Source organism: Polypterus senegalus, chromosome 8 (assembly GCF_016835505.1).
Source record: "Polypterus senegalus isolate Bchr_013 chromosome 8, ASM1683550v1, whole genome shotgun sequence".
Classification (NCBI taxonomy): Eukaryota; Metazoa; Chordata; class Cladistia; order Polypteriformes; family Polypteridae; genus Polypterus; species Polypterus senegalus.
Window position 1 is genome coordinate 91,197,984 of NC_053161.1, and position 17,700 is coordinate 91,215,683.

At 38.4% G+C, this 17,700-nt stretch overlaps 1 long non-coding RNA gene across 1 annotated transcript in view; it reads right to left on the minus strand.

The window, feature by feature from the left end:
• Window positions 1-10,526, minus strand: part of LOC120534133 — a 36,045-nt gene extending 25,519 nt beyond the window's left edge. The window contains exon 1 of the long non-coding RNA XR_005634685.1: window positions 10,474-10,526. This is a non-coding gene — a long non-coding RNA (uncharacterized LOC120534133). The remainder of the gene's footprint in view (window positions 1-10,473) is intronic.
• Between the last annotated feature and the right edge of the window lie 7,174 nt (window positions 10,527-17,700).

Sequence of the window (17,700 nt, forward strand, 5' to 3'; positions counted from 1 at the left end):
GCTGGACTGATGATCCACATCTCTATGTGTCAATAGCAACTTATTGTATGGCACAAATTATCTTAGTCGTCTTATTCAAGGTCTTACTCTCATCACAGAAAGGTTGAGATTCAACGTACTTAAGTTAAGTAAAGATAAAACTGGAGGTTTAATTGTTGACAGCAACAAGAAAAGTGAGGGCCTTAGAAATAAGTCAGAAGTAAGAGAAGTGCTTTAAGAGATTCAGAATTAAATTTCAAATTGCATATTAAATATATTACAAGGGCTGCTGCTATATTTCATTTAAGAAACTGCAAAAGTTAGATCTCTACTGAAATGTCAGGATTTTGTTTTCAGCTAACTAGACTACTGTAATGCACTTCTATCAGGATTACGTAAGAAAGATTTAAATTGGCTTCAGCTCATTCAAAACGTAGCAGCAAGAATCTTAACTAAGATAAGAAAAACTGAACCTATTTCACCAGTTTTAGTTTCATTGCACTGGCTGCCGATATCCTTTAAGACTGATTTTTAAATACTGCTGGTCACAAATAAGGCTGTTAGGAATCTCACTACTGCTTAGATTTTGCAGTGTGTCTCCAACACGGGACAACTCAATATACTGAGATCTGCTGAGGTGGCTTTCAGCACTTACTCCCCTAAATTGTGGAATGCTCTGCTGATAGATGTATGCCAGGCTGGCTCTGTAAAATCTTTGAAAAACTTCCAAAGACCCACTAGTTCAGTGTGACCTTTGGTTAGTCTATACACGCTTTAATATATTCAAATTGGCAAGTCAGTATTTTGTTTTAGTTTGATTTTATCAGTGGCTAATCTTTTTTTTTCTAGCTCTCTATGGTGGTGCACTGTTCCACTGCTCCCAGTCCACACTCTTTGCTGATGTTTACGAAGCAGGCGAAGGTGGACACCATACAGATCTGTACACATTTCCATAATTGGACATGGACTTCACTGGATGGATCCCTGGGATTTGCTCCAGCAGACCCCCGTGACCCTGTAGTTAGGATATAGCAGGTTGGATAATGGATGGATGGATGGACCTTCTCTTTAATGTTAACATTCTAATTTCTTACGTTCTTATTGCACTGTTCTTTAATTATTTCTTTTGTGCTATTTAGTATTAGAACTGCTGTACTAAACAATAATATGGAGCAACTTAAATTTGTTTATGTTAGAAAGAATTCCAACTGGGGTCTGGGTGGTCTTTTGTCCTAGGAACACCTGCAGATTTTATGTTTTTTTACACTGGCTTGAATGTTTTTTTTTCTGTCCTCCAACTTTGTCCCCGTTTCCTAATTTTAAAATATCAGTCTTGATCCACAGTACTAATTCCCTTCATAGTTTTAAATGCTTCAGTCCTGCCACTTCTTAATCTAATTTTGCTTAAACGGAAAAGGCTCAGCTCTTTTAATTTTTTCTCATAATGATTCCCCTGTAGTAATGAAATTAACCTAGTTGTTCTTCTAGTGCCGCTATGTCCTTTTTGTAGCCTGGAGACCAAAACTGCACACAGTACTCCAGATGAGCGCTTTATAAAGCTTGAGCAGAACGTCCTCGGACTTATATTCTACACATCATGCTATATAACTTAACATTCTGTTTGTCTTCTTAATGCTTTCTAAACACTGCCTGGCAATGGATAGCGACAAGTCCACTACGATTCCAAAATCCTTCTCATAAGGTGTTCTTTCAACTTTCAGTCCTCCTATTGTGTATTCAAACCTAACATTGTTACTTCTTATATGTAATACTTTATATTTACTGACATTAAATTTCATCTGCCACAAATCTGTCCCTCTGTAATGATTTAACAGATTCCAGATTATCTGCCAATCCAATAAATTTAATTTAATCAGCTTGTTATTTATATTCCTGTCCAAATCATTTATATATTAAAAATAGCAGCAGCCCTAAAAAATATGCATCAAGGGTTTATATATACTGTGATGTATGGCCGGCTGTTCATCCCGGCCAATACCCCCACACCGCCAGGTGGAGCGCTCCCTGCAGTATGGAGGTGCTCCCAAGACCAGCAGGGCATTATGGACATTGGAGTCTTTATTCACAGCCCTGCTGGATACCATGGGGGCCACCAGGTGTCGCTGCAGGGAGGCCCAGAGACTATTTGACATTCTGTTACGTACTTCTAAAATCGTTATTATTATGCTGTATTAAGGATTTGTTCTGTGTATTGTATTTTATTGTATTGACCCCCTTCTTTTGACACCCACTGCAAAGGGGTCTCTCTTTGAACTGCCTTTCCCCAAGGTTTCTTCCATTTTCCCTACAAGGTTTTTTGGGAGTTTTTCCTTGTCTTCTCAGAGAGTCAAAGCTGGGGGGCTGTCAAAAGGCAGGGCTTGTTAAAGCCCATTGCGGCACTTCCTGTGTGATTTTGGGCTATACAAAAATAAACTGTATTGTATTGTATTGTATTTGCCTTACGCCCAGGAAGTATGTCATAGTCACATGGACAAAGAGAACGATTTGCTTCCTGGGTGAAGAAAAGAGGATTTTTATCTGACCCGGCAGTGTTCCAGGTCACATGGACAGAGAGGGTGAAACGCTTCCAGGTCGAGGAGTATAAAGGACTGTGGGAGATCCCAGACAGACGAGCTGAGTTGGGAGCCAGGGTGGCTAAGCGCCTGGGAGTTTGGAGGATTGGTTTATTGTGTATTTCTTTATCGAGTACTGTGGAGAGGAGCGTGCTTTGTGCACTTTATTATTATAATAAATCCTATAATTGGACTTTTATCTGGTGTCTGGCGTGGTGTCTGAGGGTACAAGGGTGTGAGGAAACCCTAATCTGTCACAATACTCACTAACCTCCTTATGAATTTGAGGGTAAATATTATCTGGTCCTGGTGATTTGTTTGATTTCAGCCTATTTAATCTGAGCAGTGCTTCTTCCCTCTACAATTTCCAAATCACTCAGTACCTCTGCCGGAGTCATTTTTACTGATGGGAGGTTATCCACTTTTTCACATGTGAAGAACTCAAAAAAATGTGAGTTTAGAGCATCTGCTATTTCATTGTGTGCATTTTTTTAATTCTCTTTTACTAGTCCTGATGCACTTCACCTAATCCTTGACTCTTCTTTTACTACTAAAATACTGAAAGAATCTCTTTAGGCCATCTTTCATCTTATCTGCTATACAATTAAACCAGTTCAGAGTCATCAACCTATCTTGCACATCTTTGGGGATTAATCTTAATGATGTTGCTTTGGAAATGAAGAAACAAAACAGTCAGTTTTGTTGTTTCTTCTGAAGCATACAGGGCCATGAAATAATGTTACCCAGGGCTGTGGTACAACATGTACAGGGTGGTCCAGATCTAATTATGCAGATCCAGATCGTTTAGATGACTTTGATTTATGCGGTGACGATTCCAATTCAGCACGAAGACGATTCTTCATGTCGTCAGTTCACACACTTCTCGATGGTCCAGGATTTTTTCTGGCTTTGTATTAATTGGATAAACAAGAATTAATTGAATCCTTTTTCATTAATTTGCTTTGTATATGCATTTTATTACTGCAAAACTTAGTGAAATAAAGAAATGTAATTCAGTGACCAGGGTTTTTTCCTTGATGGTTTCCCCCTCCTTTTTTACAGCATATTCTTCCAAGTCAGGGATTGTCCACATTTTGGATGTTTGCAGCATACTAAGGATGTCAACTAAATAATTATAATATAAATAATATAAAGTTACTAAATTACAAAAGTGTCAAAACAACAAAATTATTTATTTATATAGCATATATTGTACATGAAATACAATCTGCTAAAAATATTGGTAATCATTTTTCTGTTTAAGATGATCCCTTTTCACTTAATTGTAGTTCCACCTTCTTAAAGCAACAATTTCCTCTATAAGTTCATTAATTCTTGAGAAGCGTAAAAGAGTGTCATCAGCATGAAACTTTAAAAATATCATATTATTTTATAATAATACCTCATATAGGGAAGACAATGAAAAATGAGGTAGTACTGTTCACAATCTACTGCATATAACAATTTGAATTATGAAACACATCACTAAACACATTTAATCACTGTAAAATAGTTTATCAATTTTATGCTACATTATTGGAGATTAGATAACTTACTAGGACAAGATCAAATTTGCACAGAATGATTAAGGATGACAGGTTAGTTAAATGTGGATCACAAGGGAAATAAAAGAAGCAATTCTTAAGAGACAAGATTGAGCAACACCTACAAAACAAACATGGGTTTACTTGGGCGAGAGGTTCTCAAACCTCCCTTAAAATAAAATCTTTGAATAAGCAACAGAAGAAATTGATCAAAATAAGGCATTTATATTTATCTATGTTTTAAAAAATAACCACAGTGTGCAGATGTAAATTTAAAAAAAATGTTATACTTTATTCTCTGCACAGTAAAATATAGATACTGTAGATGTGGTGCTGGAGATAACATCTTGGTGACATTCAAGTCATAATGATATTTTGCAAATGTCAGGTGAATAAGGATAAATGAACAATGATGGACTGTTGTTGCAAGATTTTATTTTTTTTAATGTTCTTGCCATTGGACCATACTGGACAATTTCACGTCTGTCACGTTTACACCACACAAATGAGTCACACAAATAGAAAAAGAGGCCAAAGCTGTTGGGCAATGTTGTCTTGCTTACCTGTTCCTGCTAGAGAAAACTGCCTTCCCAGAAAGCTTCAATCATTCTATCTCAGATTACAAAATCCTTTAATTGGATTGACAGAGTAGTGTAGGAAGGGATTAGTTTGACAAAAAACACACAATGCTGCCAAGTATACTCATTTATAATATATAAAGTAGTCCCATTTATATTTTAAAACCGATAATACGTAAGTCTCTTGAAGTGCTGAGAGACTGACAGGCTGTGTTATTCCTAAGGCACTTGTGTGGTTTAAAGTGCTAGAGGTTAACCATCAGTGTGTGTGTCATTCATGGGGCACTGTTCTGGTTAGGGTCTGTGTATATGTGTATAGCTACACTGTATGTGTGTGTGTGATAACCTTAAGATGTGACAGTAGACCAACCTAGTAATGAATGTGGGGAGTACACTTACCCCTAGGTGAAGGGTAAGTAGAGGGAAATACCACGATCATACACTGTGTTTGTAATTTTAAACTATCAAGCACAATATGATGTAGTACAGTATACCTACGCAGGTGGCGTAATGGTAGCACCACTACCTCACAGTAAGGAGATCATGAGTTTGTGTCCTGGGTCCTCACTGCGTGGTGTTTCCAAAGAACTTTGAGTTGTGAGCAGAACTCTATATAAATGTATAAGTATTATTATCAATATACTTGACGATTTGTCAATTCCAAGTTTTAAAGTTATAGTTTATTTTTTAATGTATGAGTGATAGCATGGTTTGGTATGGAATAAAGAATAGAAATCTTTAAATTTCAGTTCTTTTAGTTTAAAAAAAATACTCTTCACCGTTTGATCTTCATGTGTGGGTGGCACAGGTGGTATTCTCCCTCCCTCTAACAACAAATAGGGGGCTTTTTATTGGCTTTGGGTGATTTCAGGGTTTATAAAAAATGATATTACAAATGGATTAAAAAAAATGTTTTTGTATCATGTGCATGTTACAAATTTATTCACTTAAAGTTTCTGTCTATTTGTTAAAAAATAAACGCTGCTTAAAATCAGTACTAAAAAATCTATATATTATAACATTGTTATATGAATTACTGAATATAAAAATAATGCAGAATTTTTTACTTGCACAAACCCTACATGGCTCCACTTATAAAAGCAAACTTTTTAAATCAGATTTGTCAGAAAATTATATTTTCTGTCATGAAACTAATATTGCATCAGTGAGTGTATATTAGCTGGTTTATAAAAACACTTAATAAAGAATAATACCAAATCCACAAGTCAAACTAATACATAGTTTAAATGTCACAAACACATGATGCTTTAATTTTCCAAATCTTTCTCTCTTTTGATTTATTTGGCCTAAATTTGAGACGATCTTTGTAAAATCAGACTTGTCAATTTTAGATTATTATTTCGGAATTCCCATAAAATGGTCTTTTTTGTTTTGTTTGTAAGCTACTTTGCGTAAATGATCAGACTTTACTTTTGTTTATGCATGTGTATTGATACAGATTCAGAGGTGTGACCCGAACGTCATGTGTGGGTGGGCATTTGGCTTGTCTGGGGTGGCAAAAAATATCTATCCATCCATCCCCATTTTCGTAGGGGAGTCAAATAATAATAACAACATAGTTTTATATCACATATAAAAGCAAAAATTGTGGCATAAATCATAACCTATTGTTCAGTAAAATTAACAGAGGCAATTGAACTTGTATTATTTTTTGTGAACAAATATAGAACTACATATACAAGGTAAATATCAATAAAGTCAAATGTATACAACATATGAGGGCAAGAACAGAAACGTGGCTCATTGTAGTCATTAGGGAGGCTATAGGATATCAGTTTCCAGTGTTTAACCTGGATATTATCTACAGGACCGGTCTGCAGTTACTCTTGGCAAATTCTTAAATAAATTCATTCATGTCGATTTTCTGTGATGTTTTTTTTTCCATGTGCCAGAATGACTAAATTTCTCTTCCTCGAATGCAGCATTGTTCGGCGGAGTGGAGTGAGAATGCGGTTCAAAGTAGAGAAAGAGCGTTTGCATGAAGACACACCAATGATGAGTGCTGTGACATATAGCGAATGCAACATAGGGAAGGCCTCTTTGTACTGCTGAATGCATTTGCATGCTTCAGAGAGATTAGCATCAGCTGGCAGTTTATTGATCAACATTGCTTTTGCCACAGCAATTTCATTTTGCAAGCTCATGCTGTTTTACTCTGTGCCTTCAAGTGCCTGAAGTGGTTTCAGGAGAGAATGATCAAGAAATAATTCTGATTTTGCAGGAGAAGTGATGTGGCCCTCAATAATTCAACATTTCTCTGACAGAATCTCCAGAGTCTCCATTTCCATAATAGCTCTATCAAGAATGCTGAACATAGCTCTTTTAAAAGTCTGATTAGGAGCAATTTGTTCATCAGAGTCACCATGCCCAAGCGTAGACACGACAATACTATCATCAAGCAGTGAATTAACTTTCCGTTTCCTTTTGAGCGAATTGGTAGGCCTACTTTCACACTGAGAGAAATGCTCCTCTCAGAATGAGTCGCATCTCATCTCCTTCAGTGTGGCCAGTGAAGCTGTCACCACCTCCCCAGCAGTGCACAAATCCACTGCATGTGCCTGTAGAATTGCATTGGCTGGTTTCAGCACACCAAGCACATGAAGGAGGTACTTTTCCTGTATTGAAGAAATTCTGCTTTTTTCATTGGGTGAAAAGACCTCATGCCTCTATGCTAATGTCAAAAGGGGCAGTGTCAGCCTCTGCTACCTCTGAGAGAAGCCCCCTTATAGCTTCCTCATTGTTGACAATGGACTTTGAGACATCATAATGACTGGTCCATCATATTTCTAGAAGACTTTTCAGTGTGGGTGTATTGTATGTGTGTGAAACATAATGTCTGTGACAAAATGCATTCAATGAATTTGACCAGTCAAAGAACTTCTTACCAGAGGTTCTGATTCCATTGCATGTATCACTGGTAAATGGAGGTGGTGGTTGTAGCAGTGTACATATGGAATATACTTACCAACTTTGTTTTGTAACAAAGCCTGGACACCACCCCTTGCCCCAGACATGGCAGAAGCACCATCAAAACACTGACACACTAAATTGCCTGGGCTGTAACCTATCTCAGAGAGATGTGACAGAATTTGGTTACAAATATATTCAGCATCAAGCTGATTCAGTTCAATTATGCCAATCAGGTGTTCTTCAGGGATGGAGTTCTGGACAAATCTAATCACTACAGACAAATTCTCAATGTTACGGCGATCCCATGGTACCATCACTTTTAATGCAAAGTCCAGGAGAGACAGCTTTTTCATATTTGGTCCTGATATCTTTTACCATCATTTTGGCAAGAGTCTCAATTATTTCATTTTGAGTTACACTGGATGTGTATTTTGCGTTGTCTGGGATGTATTTTACAATTTCTGCAAGTTTGGCATCTTTTTTGATTGTGTAATCAAAGAACTTAAGGAAAAGTCCCTCCTCCCCACCTTCGTGTTTGTGACCACACAGAGCCAGTTCATTGACTGCAAGGAACTGAACGGCCTCCCCAATGCTTTTCACATAAAATCCATTCTTTTCTATCTGGGCTGAACCCAGTAGTTGAACTATGCTTTCACCCGTCTCTGCCCGGCGCTGATACTCTTGCCATGCAGACATGGCTCTGACGTGCGGGATACTAGATGCGTGTTTGTGGAAGCCGCCACCGTCTTTTTCTAGAGCTTTTTTTCCAATTAGTGTAGCCGTGTTTGGAGAATATGTCCTCACGGTCCGAATTGGAAACACTAGATTTGCGGCAAGCAAAGCAAAGACTGGCATCACGGAAAACAGGATATTAAAGCCATGTTCGAGACTGATACCAGCTTGTACTAAAACATCTGAGTGTCTTTCCGAATGCGCGCTTGGGTTAATTAATTAAAATAGCCTGGAATGGGCTATCCATATTTAAGTCAGGCAGACCGGACTGTATATTTTGTTAAAGGCTGAGGTTTGGAGTACCCGATACTGGCTCAGAGCTGGAGGATTGTGTAGGCTTATCTACATCTTTTGGAGTTTCAGTTCCTGACGTGGGTGCACTGTGCTCCGTATTGATAAGCAGCGGTGCTGGGCTCAACCGTGGAGCCAGCAGCTTGCAGAGGGACAGAGGTTGAAGATGTCTGCTTTTTAGTAAACCACCTACTGTATGAAATGCCTTTGGTGTTACCAACCAGAAAATAAAAGAAGAATGGAATGTATACGCTGTTTTAATTAAAGAATGTGGTCAACAGGTTCAAAACGTGCTGCAAAATGTGCGGCGAACTGAACTGTGAAAATCAAATGTTATTCTTCTCCAGAGTTTTCATTGGACAGACAGAGGATTTCGCAGGGTGGGCACGGCTTGTCTCTGGGGGGGCAGTTAAGGGCCTTGCTCAAGGGCCTAAATAAGACATGATAATCATTATTTTTTTTGTTTCCTGCTAAACAGATTTCTCCTGCAGTTGAGATGTTGTGCGTGGCTTCAGTTACACTCTTGAGACCAAGCTGTTACCATTCCAGTGCTTTACATTATACATTTGTTTTTGACTGGCCTGTTGCCAGGTAGTCACTGCTGGATTATAGGTGTGTCTCCAACCATAAGACTGAATAGCGTTATTTGACGTCATTTAAGAAATTAGTTGATAGCCTCCGGTCTAGCTGGTTTTACAAAATGGGCACCATTCATTGATTAAGCATTAAATATGGTTATTTAAAGCCAACCTGGAGATTACAGGAGAAGAAGCAGAAAAAAATGACAAAGCCAGTACAAGCTAAAACATGCTGGTTTCAAATATTGAAACGTCATACTTGAAATCTTTAGGATTTACATTCCTTACATGTGAGAAGTGAAATAAACCTTTTACATAAACCATTATGCAGCCCTCCTAGCATTTCCTTTATCACCTTTCATGTTGAAATAAAGAAGTGCTTGATCTCTTTTTAAAAAAGTTTTACTTAAAAAGGATTACCCTGAAAAAATGCTCAGATTTAGACATAAAGTTTACAAGCTACTAACAAAAAATAAAAGCATTACTTCAGAGTGATTGCTAAATGTAACTTAAGGTCCTACTACTATAAAGCCAGTACTAGTTTTATAACTCATACCATCCATCCATTTTCTAACCCGTTGAATCCGAATAGGGTCACGTGGGTCTGCTGGAGCCAATCCCAGCCAACAAGGCAGGAACACACACAAACACACCAATCACACACTAGGGCCAATTCAGAATCGCCAATTCACCTAACCTGCATGTCTTTGGATTGTGGGAGGAAACCGGAGCGGGCCCACACAGACACGGTGAGAACATGCAGACTCCATGCAGGGAGGACCCGGGAGGCGAACCCGGGTCCCCTAACTGCGAGGCAGCAGCACTACCACTGCGCCACCGTGCCGCCCCCAACTCATACCTGTTGCAATATATCGCTTCATGTATGTGAACAGAAATATAAATATAAGTGAGTCATAAGTTTGTATTTTGGTGTGGGTAACACTCCAGAAATGAATTGGCTGTTTTCTGAGCTTTTTAAAAATCAGATTTTTAAAAACATAAATATCCATCCATCCTCTTCCGCGATCAGGTTGCGGGGGCAGCAGCTTAAGGCAGAGACGCCCAGACTTCCCTCATCCCCATATTTCATGTTCACGTCCATGGTTCACAGTTCACACCCGCCATTAATGTAACTACAGCTGAACGAATGCGACTTTACGGAGATTGCAAGTTCAAATGGAACCTCAGAAATCCAAGATTTCTTTAATGAAATACCCCTGCATATATCGTTCACTTGAAGAAATAAAGGAGCTTGGAGCGGACTAACCTGACTTAAGAATTCAGCAGCAGGCAGGTGATCAAGGATGAGGTTACTCACGAACCTTTTCCGCTCTTGTTATGACGAACACAGTTGGCTAACTGGATGTGGAGTAGTAATGCCTTTTTTGCTTTCCCTGTTTGCCGTTTCAAACTGTCGAAGCGTTGTTGACAACTACGGGGGTACGAAACTTAAAACTTGAAAAATGCGAGTGGCATAAACATAGTGACAGTCATCTAGTATAGGGTGGTCCAACTTTAATTATGAAAAGTTCATTACGCTATAACTTAAGTTTATTACATAGAAAATCACCCGAAAAATCCCGGACCATCGAGAAGTGTGCGAACTGACTACATGAAGAATCGTCTTCGCGCCGAGCTGGAATCGCTCCCGCATAAATTAAAGTCACCCAGATGATCTGGATCTGCATAATTAGATCTGGACCACCCTGTAGTGTTTTTCAACCAGTGTCAAGCGGCACAGTGGTGCGCAGTGTGAGATACCCGTGGAAACAATAGCGTAACGCTCTTGGGTCTGAACTGAGATGGGCAGCTCTATCTGGAGAAGCTGGCACTTGAAGTCTTCAGTCGCGTCTCCAGGCTGCTAGAATCCATCTGCCCTGTGTGTGGTCACCCGTGAGCCTCAAATGGCTGGTGGATTGGGGACATACGAGTTGCCTCTGAGGCAGAGAAGGGTGTGCCCAATGGGAAAAAAAGCTTGGTGATGCCACCAAAGTGTCACCACTGTGAGTGTGAATTTGTACCCAGGTGAGGTAAGCTTAGCAAACTTGCATAGGAACGGGCAGACAGGCAGCAAGTATAGTATAAAATTAAGAATGGGAATGACTCTGTGGGATGCAAGAATTGAGAAAAATTAGAGGACCAGTGATTATATGATAATTTATGGAATAATGGACACTCTATTAGCAGAGACAGAGTAACATTTGGATTGGATTTATACTATGGATGTGTTATAAGACAGACAGAAGTCCATGTTATTTAAAGATTACAGAGATGGGATTGCAGACATTATGGTGTGGATTTTAGCAGAATGAGGTACTATGCAATTTGTAAGAAGATTGGGCAATTTAGAGACAGGTATAGTATACAATTTGGGTGGCAGGTGCAGCTGTTACTTTCCACATCTATAGGGCAAGAATAGCAGGACTGTGGATGTTATGGGCTGAGGTTTTGGAGCATAGTAGAAATGGAAAAACTGGCATCAGATTGGTCAGCATGGGGCTCTGGTACTGGACAGGCCAAGAGATGCATTGACACTATCATGAGGAACATGAGAGCATGTGGAATGTCCAGATAGACAGCTGTGTCTATATAAAATAGATTCAGTTTGTCCCCACAAAAACTGTACCCCAGCCAAATTCTTTCACCAGCTGCCTCTGAGCTTATATGTTGATATGCCAATACAACAGTACAAAAATAGACAACCATAATGCTATGGTGAAGACAACGTTTAAATTTGTTGCAGCAACAAATAAATAAGCTTCATTAAGTCATTCAGCAGTTAGCCCCCTCGCCCAGCATTTGGCAGACCAGAGATGAATTAGAAAGAACCCCTTAGATACTGTAGTTAATAAATGACAGTGACAGCTTCAAGGGAACATTAAAACTGTATTTGCTCTGTTAATTTGACTATCTCCGATCCCATCACAACCATGTTTGTGTTAAACAGCAAAATAAGGAGCAACAGCACACACGTTTGATGAAAATGAGGTGCTCCTTTGTTGAAATACTGAAATATCACCATTGCCAGCTATGAAAACATGCATATATTCACTAATTATTATTTATTTTTTTGAAAAGCTGAATAGTTTATTTGAAAACTACCTTAGAGAAATAGAGATTGAGCAAATGCTTGGAGTACTCCAAAAAAGGTTTAAATAAAGAAATGTGTTTATTGTAGCTCATATACAGTATTACTGTTTTCATGTGACTACTAGATACATTTGGCTACCGATCATTTGCATTTCTTTTGGTGTCATTTTGGCCACATTAACAAAAGAGAAAAAAAAGCATCCTGTGTGACCTGGAAAAAGCCCACAAGTTTTTTTTTTGTCCAGGAGGTGCTCCAGGTAGTGTAACTGGAAAAAACCTTTAAGTTCCTATAGTTAAAGAAGAGAAAAAAAGGTCTGACCTGCTCCTCAGAGAGATTGCTTCCAGCAGGACATTGTGCTGGGATCTCCGTCATATAAGTCACTAAAGCCTTTGAACTCTCCGTTTTAATCCTGTGAGTACCCGCTTTGTCATACTTCTGTTTGCCTGAATGAAGAAGCTGTTTTAAACATTTTTCTAGACACCATGCTCCCACATTCTCAAAGAATTATGTATATTTGCATTGTACGTTTAATTCTGTATATGCCAGCTAGCTAATGTGTATGCAACCATATGATTGAATGCTGGATGTGTTGAATCATATTACATTTTAAAAAACTGAGTATTGATTTCTTTTTTAAGTAAAGTTAAAGTAAAGGAAATATATAAGGGGTATAACTCGACTGGTAAACAAACATTGAAGTGATTTATATTTCCTATAGCAAGAAACAGCAATGTTTTATACATGTTTTATGTGGGTATAGTGCAACCTTTGATGAAATTGTAATATCATATGTTCATGATTTTTTTAACATATGTTTTCCTGTTTTTTTTTTTTGTTTGGCATAACAATTAGTGCTAGAGTGACTTTTATGTTTCCTTATCTCTGTCCAAATCCTTCTTGTTAACTCAATTAGTCTGTTTAAATTGTCCCTGGTTTTGTGTGTCTTGCAATGTACAAGTATCCAATAAGGAATGATTTACTTATTACTTACTGCAACACTTTGTAGCCTATTATGTAAAAATTATAATTTAAAAACATACACACACACACACACACACACAGATATATACATATATATATATATATATATTCATATCTACAAATCAAAAAATTCAGATGTGATTAAAGTGCAAATTTAAAACTTTAATTTAAGTGTATTTGCATACATTGCAGTTATACCATGTAGAAATGACAACACTTTTTCAACACAGTCCTCCCATTTCAGGACACCATAATGTTTGGGACATAGCAACAGCAGGTCTTTAAAGCACTCAGTTTTAGTACTTTGTTGTGTACCCTTTGGATGCAGTGACTGCTTGAAGTCTGTGATTCATAGACCTCACCAGATCCTGAGGATCTTCTCTGATGATGCTCAGCCAAGACTCTAATGCAGCCACTTTCAGCTCCTCCTTGTTTCAGAGGCTTGTTCCCTTTAGTTTTCTCTTCAGCCAATAGATTGCATGCTCAATTGAATGGAAACTGGATGAAATCGCACCATAATGTTTGGCACAATTGGCGTCACAGGTGTTTGTGATTACTCGGGTATGTTTCATTGATTAATAAGATACCTAGGCTTGCTACTACCCTTTGTAGTCTGTAGTTGCCATTGTTCAACATAAGGACAAGACCTGTGCCAATGAAAGGGGGACAGAGGGGACTGGGTGGTCTCATGGTCTGGAATCCCTACAGATTTTATTTTTTCTCCAGCTGTCTGGAGTTTTTTTTGTTTTTGTTTTTTCTGTCCACCTTGGCCATCGGACCTTACTCTTATTCTATGTGAATTAATGTTGACTTATTTTATTTTTCTTACTGTGTCTTTTATTTTTCTATTCTTCATTATGTAAAGCATTTTGAGCTACTTTTTGTATGAAAATGTGCTATATAAATAAATGTTGTTGTTGTTGAAAGTCAAATAAGCCACTAGGAGGCTGAAAAACAAGAATAAAACCATTAGAGACATTGGTAAAACCTTAGGATGACCTAATTCAATTGTCTGGAAAATCATTAAGAAGAAAGAACTCACTGGTGAGCTGTAATCACAAAGGGAATGGTAGGCCAAGGAAAACCTCCACTGTTGATGACAGAAGAATCCTCGCTGTGGTAAAGAAAAGCTACAAACGTATGTCCGAAAGATCAGAAACAGCCTTCAAGAGGCAGATGTGTATGTTTTAGAGACTACTACCTGCTGAAGACTTCATGAACGGAAATACAGAGGCTATAATGCAAGATGCAAACCACAAGTTAGCCACAAAAACAGGCTGGCCAAATTACAATTTTTGAAAATGTACATAAAAAACCCTATAGAACTCTGGAAAGAAGTCTTGTGAACAGACAAGATAAAGGTAATCCCGTATTGGAGTGATGGCAAGAGCAAAGCGTGGAGATGAAAAGGAACTGCTCAAGATCCAAAGTATACCACCTTGCTTGACAGAGCATCGTCAGAAAAGATCCTCAGCACCTGGCGATATCTACTGTATGAATTGCAGACTTCACACAGTCATTGCATTCAAGTGGTACTCAACTAAGTATTAAAACTGAGTGGTTTAATTAGCAAATACCCAAAATGTCCCAAAACATTATTGTGCCCTGAAATGGGCGGGTGGGGGATTATGTTCAAAAAGTGTTATCATTTCTACATGGTGTAACTGTAGTATGTAAATACTGTTAAATTAAGGCTTGAAATTTGCACTGTAATCTGAATTGTTTGAGTTAAGAATATAAACTGTGGAACAGAAGAGTAAATCAAGGCAAAATGTGTATGGAGAGCACTATATATATTGTGGTGAGTGGCTGGGGGTGCTACCCAGCCGGGACACCCAGGCTTGCACCTCCTCCAGACCATGAGGGGGTGACTGCCCTGGTGGCTTTGGGGACCACGGGAACAGAGCATAGAAGCTCAACACTATAGGGACCCTGGCCCTCAGCACTTTCGCCACACACACACACACATATATATATATATATGTGTCTCCCTCCATATTCCACTTGCAGATATAGCCTTTACTTTTCTTGAAATACCCTTTTAGAATTATCTTTAACATAACATCTACATGCAGTTCTGTTACTGCGGAGCCATATTTCACATAAAGTTAGAAACTGATAAGAAGATTAACAGTACCTAGAACACCTTATTAATTAAAGCTCTGATATTAAGTAAAATCATATTAACAATCTTAGAGGAGTATGGCTGCATTAAAGTTTTAGGGCAACTCAAGACGGTAATTAAGTAATTTACATTTATACTGGTTTGTTCAAACGTTTTAACATAAATCTATGATTCATTTTATTCAGTTACTATAGTGCACATCTATAAGGCAAACCCAATTCAGATCTCTCATATTTTAATACAAGTTCATAGCTAATATTAAGCATAACACTAGGTATTCTTAAACAATGTAAAAACAAATTCTGAGAGCAACTTAACCATGTGCCTTTTTAACTTCTGTAGCATATTATATACAACTAGGGTATTAAAAATAATTCAGAGCTGAGGTAAAACTGTTGTAAATCACAGCTCTCCTCTGGCCTTTGTGTCAACAAGCTCAATCACCTTCTGGACTTTCAAAAATGACCATCAGCCAGAAATAAATTTTCATTCATGATTGAATCTGCCTAATCCAGTAGAGACTATCCTGACAGCATTAGATGCAAAACAGAAGTCAAGCCAGACTCTCAAAAAAGGCCAAAATACAAGAAGCCAAAAAAAGACAATTCTGCACCTTTACCATGTTTTAGAATATTTAAATTGTTGCAAATTTTATTTAGAATTTGTTATAAATTTTGTTAGCTTGATGGTTTACGTGATTTGTCCTAAACCACCATCTCTAGGGTTCTTCTCTGATTTAATAGCTTGAACTCCGATAAGACGTTAAAGCTTTCTTCTTTCTTTGCTAATTGGGGTCATTCGTATATTAGCTTAGCACCAATGTGAGATGTGCAGAGCTGAATTAACTACAGGTATATAAAATTAATCAGCCACACCATGAAGATATGGGAAATAGTGATAAATACTAGGCTGAGAGAAGAGGCAGCAATCTGTGAGCAGCAGTATGGTTTCATGTCAAGAAAAAGTACTACATATGTGAAGTTTGCTTTAAGAGTGCTGATGGAGAAGTACAAAGAAGGTCAGAAGGAACTGCATTGTGCATTTGTGGACTTAGACAAAGCATATGGGAGGGTGCCAAGAGAGTAAGTATGGTACTGTATGAGGAAGTCAGGAGTTGCAGAAAAGTATGTGAGGGTGGTGCAGGATATGCATGAGGACATTATCACTGAGATTTGCAGTTGGAAAGACAGCTTGGTTCAAGGTAAGAGTTGGCTCTGAGCCCTTTCCTGTTTGCAATCGTGAATGACAGGTTTATAGATGAGGTCGGACAGGAGTCTTTGTGGACCATGATGTTTGCAGATGACATTGTGATCTGTAGTGAGAGCAGACATCAGGTTGAGGTAAACCTGTAGAGGTGGAGGTACGCAATGCCTAGAAGGGGAATGAGAGTCTGTAGGATTAAGACAGAGTACATGTGCATGAATGAGAGGAAAGGTGGTGGAAGGGTGTGACTGGAAGGAGCAGAGGTGGTGAAGGTAGACAAATATGAATAATTGGGTTCAAAAGTCCAAAGCATTGGAGACTGGGGGAGAGAGGTAGAGTGCAAGCAGGGTGGACTGGTTGGAGAAGATAGGCAGGAGCGATTGTTGATAGAAGACTATCTGCAAGAGTGAAAGGGAAGGTCTATAAAATGGCAGTGAGACCAACTATGTTTTATGGATTGGAGATGATGTCACTGACGGAAAGACAGGAGTCAGAGCTGGAAGTGGCTCAGTTGAAGATGCTATGATTTGCACTTGTAGTAACAAGGGTAGACAGGATTAGAAATGAGTATATTAGAGGGACAACATAGGCGTGACAGTTTGTGACCAAGTGAGAGAGGCTAGATTGATATGGTTTGGGTATGTGCAGCGGAAAGATGAGGGGTACATTGGGAAAAGAATGTTGAGGATGGAACCGCCAGGCATGAGGAAAGGAGGAATGCCAAAAAGAAATTTTATGGATGTGGTGAGGGAGGAAATGAAGGTAGTTAGTGTGGCAAAAATGGTGTAATAAACAGGGATAGATGGATGATCTTCTGTTGCAACCCCTAAATGGGAGCAGCCGAAAGAAAAAGATGCAATGGAGGGCATAAGACAAATTACTACAAATAAAATAAAATAATTACTACAAAGCTACTTAGGTAAGAGCCTTAGCTTATTCATGAATACTTAAATAAAAACTTAAAACTTAAATGTAAACTTAAAACTTAAGCACAAACAAAATTTATGCACACAAAATTTCAGATTAATCATTTAAATTATTGCTGTTTCTTGGAGCAGACACAGTTTGCTTCTGGGTCTGTCTAGTATGGTGGT